The sequence below is a fragment of the Callorhinus ursinus genome, unplaced genomic scaffold (assembly GCF_003265705.2).
Source record: "Callorhinus ursinus isolate GAN/ISIS: 27379988/994484 unplaced genomic scaffold, GSC_fseal_2.0 scaffold29, whole genome shotgun sequence".
In the NCBI taxonomy this organism is placed as follows: domain Eukaryota; kingdom Metazoa; phylum Chordata; class Mammalia; order Carnivora; family Otariidae; genus Callorhinus; species Callorhinus ursinus.
This window is the reverse complement of record NW_027397091.1, coordinates 20524455-20532018: the sequence shown is the minus strand read 5'-3', so window position 1 is coordinate 20532018 and position 7564 is coordinate 20524455.

Below are 7564 nucleotides of genomic sequence, written 5' to 3'. Positions count from 1 at the left end.
TTATTACATTTTCAGAATGAATCATCTTTTATGACATTAAGTAGTGGCTTTATTTAAACTTCAAGAAATACTTTCTGAGGTCTTCTTTGTGGCCTCCACTGTTCTACACATGTCAGGGCTGGGCTTCCACAGAGCATGGAAGGTGGGGAGCACACTTGCTCAGGTAATTTCTAGGGTCCAATGACTGAGTGTGCTTTTTACCCAACTCTCTTGGATTCTCCAGAAAAACAATCATAGAGAAAGAGATTGCTTCTTATCTTCTTTTCTAGTGTTTGCATCAATTCTTTCCTCATTACATTTTCTAAAACATTCTAGACCAGCATCCTTTCTAGTTCCTGAGACCGATTTTCATCCATCTATTCACATATAATCTTATATTTGCATATATAAGGCCTTGTGTAGGCCCAGTGTAGCTAGAGCCAGCTAGAAGTTGTGTAGTGAGGCTCTGACAATACCCCAGCAGGTTAGGCCCTGGTTAACTAGTTTCCCCTGAGGGTGGGACTCGTTAAAAACAAAGGGCTTGTATGGTGATTAACATAACATAATAAAATTAAAAAAAAAGAAAGAATGCATCTTTCAATAAAATATTTTTTATTAAAAAAAAAAAGAACAGAGGGCTTTGGGATATTTCAAAATGGTTCCTGCCCAAAACAGGAGGGGACTTTTCTCTGATATTTACTGTGGAAATCTGGCTGAATTGCCAGTGGTAAATCTCACAATACTGTGGGGACATCTCCCCCATACTGCAGTGCCTGGGCTTCCCTGGAGTTTTTCTGAGTTGTCCTCACTGAGCCTCCTGCAATTTGTCAGTTGAAGTTTAGGCTTGCCTGCTCTGACAATGGTTCCCACAGTGGTTTCTGCTAGTCTCTGCACTGGTAAACCATGAACCCTGTAGTGGCTCTCCAATCATGGGGGCTGCAGTTTGCCCTGTGTCCTCCAATCTCTTATAAATTTATTGTCAGTCTATTCAGCTTGTTACTTGTTAGGATGGAAAGATGACTTCCAAGCTCCCAGGACTTTTTAAAAAGTTTCATTTAAATTAATCTTGTTTATTTTGAGATAACTCCAAATCCACCTGCAGTTGTAAGAAACAATACACAGATTCTGTGTATCCTTTACCCAGTTTCCTCCAATGGTCACATCTTGCATGATAGTCCAATATCATGACCAGGATATTAACAGTGATGCAGTCAAAATATGGAACATTTCCATCCACAGGGATCCCTTATGTTGCCTTTATAGCTGCACCATGCTTCCATCCCCACCTCCATCCCTGGAAACCATTAATCTGTTCTTCCTTTCTATAATTTGTCACTTTAAGAATGTTATATAAGTGGAAACACTCGATAAATACCTTTGTTTGTTTGTTTGTTTGTTTCAATTATAATTCTCTGGTGATTCCTCCAGGTGGTTACCCGGGTCAATTGTTTGTTCCTTTTTAGTCTTCGGTATCTATGGCATGGATGTACCACTCATTGAAAAATACCTGAATGGTTTCCAGTTTGGGGCTATTATGAGTAAAGCTGCCATAAACAATCATATTCAGGTCTTTGTGTGGATACAAGTGTTCATTTTCTGGGGTAAACACCAGGAGGGAAATTGTTGGGTCCTGTGGTAATTGCAGGTCTAATTTTTAAAGAAACTGCCCAACAGTTTTCCAAAGGGGCTCTCCAGTTTTACCTTCCCACAAGCAATGTTTGAATGACCCAGTTTTTCATCATCCTTAACAGTATTTGGAAGTGTCACAATTTTTCCCCAGCCATTCTGATAGTGTGTAGCAGCATCTCGTTGGGGCTGTAATTATAATCTCCCTAATAGCTAATAATGTTGACCACCTTTCCTTCTTTGCCATCTACATATCCTTCAGGTGAGTTGTGGTAGTTTGTGTTTTTTGAGGAATTGGTTCATTTCATCTAAGTTGTCAAATGTATGTAAATAAAGTTTTTAATTCCCTTATTCTTCTCATAGTTGTGTCTGTAATAATTCCCTGTTTCACTCCTGATATTAGTATTTTGTGTCTTTTCTCGTTTTTTCTTTGACGTTCTGGCTAGAAGTTTGTCAATTTTATTGATCTTTTCAAAGAAGCAACTCTGTTTCATTGATTTTTTTTATTATTTTTGTTTTCAATTTCATTGATTTTGCTCTTCATTATTTCCTTCTTTTTGCTACTATTGGGTTCATTTTGCTCTTCTTTTTTTAGGTGCTTCAGGTGAGAATTTGGGTTATTGATTGGTGACTTTTCTTCTCTACCTATATGTTAATTTAGTGCTATAATTTTCCCTCTCAGCACTGTTTTTGCTGTGTCTCACAATTTAAGTATGTTGCATTTTCATTTTAATTCAGTTCAATGTATTTTTTATTTTCATTGAAATTTTTTCTTTGTCCCATGAATTACTTGGAAATGTGTTGTTTAGTTACCAAGTGTTTGGAGATTTTCCTGTGATCTTCCCATTTTAGATTTTTAGTTTGTTTCCATTGTGGTCAAAGAACATATTCTGTATGATTTTAAATTTTTTAGTTTACCAGGGTATGTTTTATGGCCCATGATGCGATCTATCTTGGTACATGTTCTGTGTGCACTAGAAAAGAATGTATATTCAGCTGTTGTTTATGAATATTGATTATTCCCAACCAACTGAGGGTTCTAGAGGGGAGGGGGTTGGGGGGATGGGTTAGCCTGGTGATGGGTATTAAAGAGGGCACACAGTGCATGGAGCACTGGGTGTTATACGCAAACAAAGAATCATGGAACACTACATCAAAAACTAATGATGTAATGTATGGTGATTAACATAACATAATAAAATTTAAAAATGTAAAATAAAAAAATAAAAAATAAAAAAATGAATATTGATTATTCCTATTGTTCAGGGATATTGGGTTCTTCTATATCCTTGCTGACTTTATGTCTAGTTTTTCTTTCAATTGTTCTATTGTTGACAAAGGGGTGTTAAAGTCTTTAACTATAATTGTGGATTTATGTATATCTCTTTTTAATTCTATTGGTTTTCTTCACATAATTTGCAGCTCTATTGTTTGATGTGTACACAATTGGGATTGTTTTGTCTTCTTGACTCTTTTATCATTACATTATGTCCCTCTCTGTCTCTGTTATTTTTTTTTTCTCAGAAGCCTACTTTCTCTGATATTAATATAGCCGGTCCTATTTTCATCTGCTTAATGTTTGCCTGATACATTTTCTCCATCCTTTACTTTCAACTTTCCTACATCATTATATTCAAAGTGAGTTTCTTTCAGACAGCATACAGTTGAGTCATGCTTTTTTTTATTATTATGTTATGTTAATCCCCATACATTATATCATTAGTTTTTGATGTAGTGTTCCATGATTCATTGTTTGCATATAACACCCAGTGCTCCATGCAGTACGTGCCCTCTTTAATACCCATCACCAGGCTAAACCATCCCCCACCCCCTCCCCTCTAGAACCCTCAGTTTGTTTCTCAGAGTCCATAGTCTCTCATGGTTTGTCTCCCCCTTAGATTTCCCCTGCTTCATTTTTCCCTTCCTGCTATCTTCTTCTTCTTTTTTTAACATATACTGTATTATTTGTTTCAGAGGTACAGGTCTGTGATTCAACAGTCTTACACAATTCACAGCGCTCACCATAGCACATACCCTCCCCAAAGTCATGCTTTTAAATCCTCTCTGCAAGTCTCCATCTTTTAATTTGTGTATTTAGACCATTTAAATTTAATTTAATTTTTGATGTTAGGACTTAAGTCTACTATTTTATTTTCTGTTGTCCATTCTCTCTGTTTGTTTGCTTTTTTTCTGTTTCCTTCCTATGAACTATTTGAAAAAAATTTTTGAATTTCATTTGTATTTACCTATAGGATTTTTGAATGATATCTCAAAAGAAGTGACAGCTGCTTTAGTGGTTACTGTAAATATTACATTATGTATACATAACTTATCACAGTCTACTGGTGCCATTATTTTACCAGTTCAAGTGAAGTATAGAAACATTACCTTTCTCTACATCTCATTACCCTCTCCACTTAATGTATTGTCTTAAATATCTCCTCTATATATATTTAGAACCACTTCAGACAATGTTATAATTTTACTTCAACCATGAAATATAATTAGAAAACTCGAGTGGTGTCTGAGTGGCTAAGTTAAGCATCGGACTTTGGCTCAGGTCATGATCTCAGGGTCCTGGATTTTGCCTGGTCTCAGGAATTCAGCTGGATAAGGATCCAGGGAACCATTCTGAACACCTACAACCTCAAAAGGAGATTGAAGAAAAGAATAGCAACAACTCTCTGAACAGAAAAGCGACCACTTTCTGGAGGTAGGACGTGCAGAGAAGTGAATCCGAGGTGATATTCGGGAGGGTAGATGGCGGGGGAGTGGGCCTCCGTCGGCTTCTGGCAAGTGATAGAGCCAGGGAGCACAAAATTGGAACTTTTAGAAGTCGGGTCCACTGAGGGACGTCATTCCAGTGGCTAAGCAGGGGGTGGAACCCTCGTGGGACAGTGTGGTCTCAGGACCCTTAGAGTCACAGAAAGCAGCAGAGCTCCCAGGTATCGGAGCGGGAAAGCCGGTTGCAGAGATGGAGTGGAGGCGCAGGCTCTCAGCTGAGGGTTGCCATAAACTGTGATCCGTGGCACAGTCAGGCCATTGCTTCTGCAGCAGGAGCCCAACAAGTGGCAGATCCGGGGATACTCCCCTTCCTCCCCTGGGAAGAGTGGCGCGGGAGCGCGCTGCAGGGATCTGCTGGGTTTGGAGACTCCACACGGGGTCATGGACCAGATATAGAAATGCTCAGTCACAGGCCGGGTGAGCACAGAGTGCAGCCGGAGACGAGGTACATGGGAGTGATTGCTTTTCTCTGGGGGTGCACTGAGGAGCGGGACCCAAGTTCTCGGCTCCTCTGGAGCGGAGATTGGGAGGCCATCATTTTCACTCTCATTCTCCAAAGCTGTACTGAAAGCCTGCAGGGAACAAAAGCTCCCAAGAGCAAGCCCAAGCAGATTCCTTAGCCCGGACGGCAAGGGCGGGGCAATTCCGCCTCTCACCAAAGACATTTGGGAACCATGGCAACAGGCCCCTCCCCCAGAGGGTCAGCAAGAACAGCCAACCAAGACCAAGTTTACCCATCAATGAGAATGGCAGAACTTCAGCTCTAGGGGAATACTGCACATAGAATTCATGGCTTTTTTACCATGATTCTTTACTCTTTCAAAGTTAAATTTTTTATTGTCTTTTTTTAAATTTTTCTTTTTCCCTTTTTCAACCATCTTATCAATCCCTTTTTCAAAAAAACATTTTTATTTTTCATTTTTAGAGTCATATTCTATCCCTTCATAGTAGTTACCCTTATTTTTGACATATATATATAAATAGTACTCTCTTTAAAATTTTGAGATACAGTTTCTTCTAACAGATCAAAATATACCCTAAATCTCTACTGTATGGCTTTGTTCTAGTCTCCTGCCTGATCACATTCTCTCCCCCCTTTTTTTCCTTTCTTTCTTTTTTTTTCTTTAAATCCTCTTCTTTCTTTTTTCAAACAACTTTATATCTTATTAATACCTTCTATGAAATTTTTTATAATTTTCATCTTTACAATCATATTCCACCCTTTCATTGTATCAACACTTATTTTGTACATATATAAGTCTTTCTTTAAAATTTTGGGAGGCACTTTCTTCTAACAGACCAAAATACACCCAAAACCTAGTGTGTGCCACTGATCTATGCACCAGCCTGATCATATTTGATCATATTCTGCTTTTTTTTTGTTTTGTTCTGTTTTTGTTTGTTTTTGTCTTAATTCATTTTCTTTTTTTTCTCTTTCTTTCCCATTCTTTTCCCCTGGTTTCAGGTCTTTTCAGATTTGATAGAGTATATTTTCTGGGGACATTGTTACCCTGTTAGCATTTTCTTCTCTCATTCCTCTATTCTCTTCTGGAAAAATAAGAAGATGGAAAAAATCACCTCAACAAAAAGAACAAGAGGTACTACCATCTGCCATGGACCTACTCAATACGGACATTAGTACGATGTAAGAACAAGAATTCAGAATAATGATTTTAAAGACACTAGCTGGGCTTGAAAAAAGCATGGAAGTTATTAGAGAAACCCTTTCTGGAGAAATAAAAGAACTAAAATCTAAACAAGTCAAAATCAAAAAGGTTATTAATAAGGTGCAATCAAAACGGGGGGCACTAACTGCTAGGGTAAATGAGGCAGAAGAGAGAATCAGCGATATAGAAGACTAAATGATGGAAAATAAAGAAGCTGAGAAAAAGACAGATAAACAACTACTGGATCATGAGGGCAGAATTCGAGAGATAAGTGATACCATAAGACGAAACAATATTAGAATAATTGGGACCCCAGAAGAAGAAGAAAGAGAGAGGGGGACAGAAGGTATATTGGAGCAAATTAGAGCAGAGAACTTCCCTGATATGGGGCAGGAAACAGGCATCAAAATCCAGGAGGCACAGAGAACCCCTCTCAAAATCAATAAAAATGGGTCAACACACCAAAATCTAATAATAAAACTTAGGAGTCTCAGAGACAAAGAGAAAATCCTGAAAGCAGCTCAGGAGAAAAGATATGTAACCTATAATGGTAGAAACATTAGACTGGCAACAGATCCATCCACAGAGACCTGGCAGGCCAGAAAGGACTAGCATGATATATTCAGAGCATTAAATGAGAAAAATATGCAACCAATAATAATATATCCATCTAAGTTGTCATTGAAAATAGAAGGAGAGAGAAAAAGCTCCCAAGACAAACAAAAACTAAAGGAATTTGCAAACACAAAACCAGCCCTACAAGAAATATTGAAAGGGGTCCTCTAAGCAGAGAGCCTAAAAGCAGCATAGACCAGAAAGGAACACAGACAATAGACAGTAAAAGTCACCTTACAGGCAATACAATGGCACTGAATTCATACCTTTCAATAGTTACCCTGAATGTAAATGGGCTAAATGCCCCAACCAAAAGACACAACTATCAGATTTGATTAAAAAACAAGAACCATCGATATGCTGTCTGCAAGAGACTCATTTTAGACCCAAAGACACCCCCAGATTGAAAGTGAGGGGGTGGAAAAAATTTAGCATGCCAATGGACACCAAAAAAAACTGGGGTGGAAAACTTTATATCAGACAAATTAGATTTTAAACCAAAGACAGTAATAAGAAATGAAGAAGGACACTATATCCTACTTAAAGGGTCTATCCAACAAGAAGATCTAACAATTGTAAATATCTATGCCTCTAGCATGGGAGAAGCCAATTTTATAAGGCAATTAATAAAAAAAGCAAAGAAACACATTGACAACAACACCCCCCCCCCACTGAAAGGGACAGATCATCTAAGGAAAAGATCAACAAGGAAATAAAGATTTTAAATGACACACTGGAACAAATGGATTTCACAGACATATTCAGAACATTCCATCCCAAAGCAAAGGAATACACATTCTTCTCTAGTGCCCATGGAACATTCTCCAGGATAGATCACATCCTAGATCACAAATCAGGTCTCAACCGGTACCAAAAGATTGGGATCATTCCCT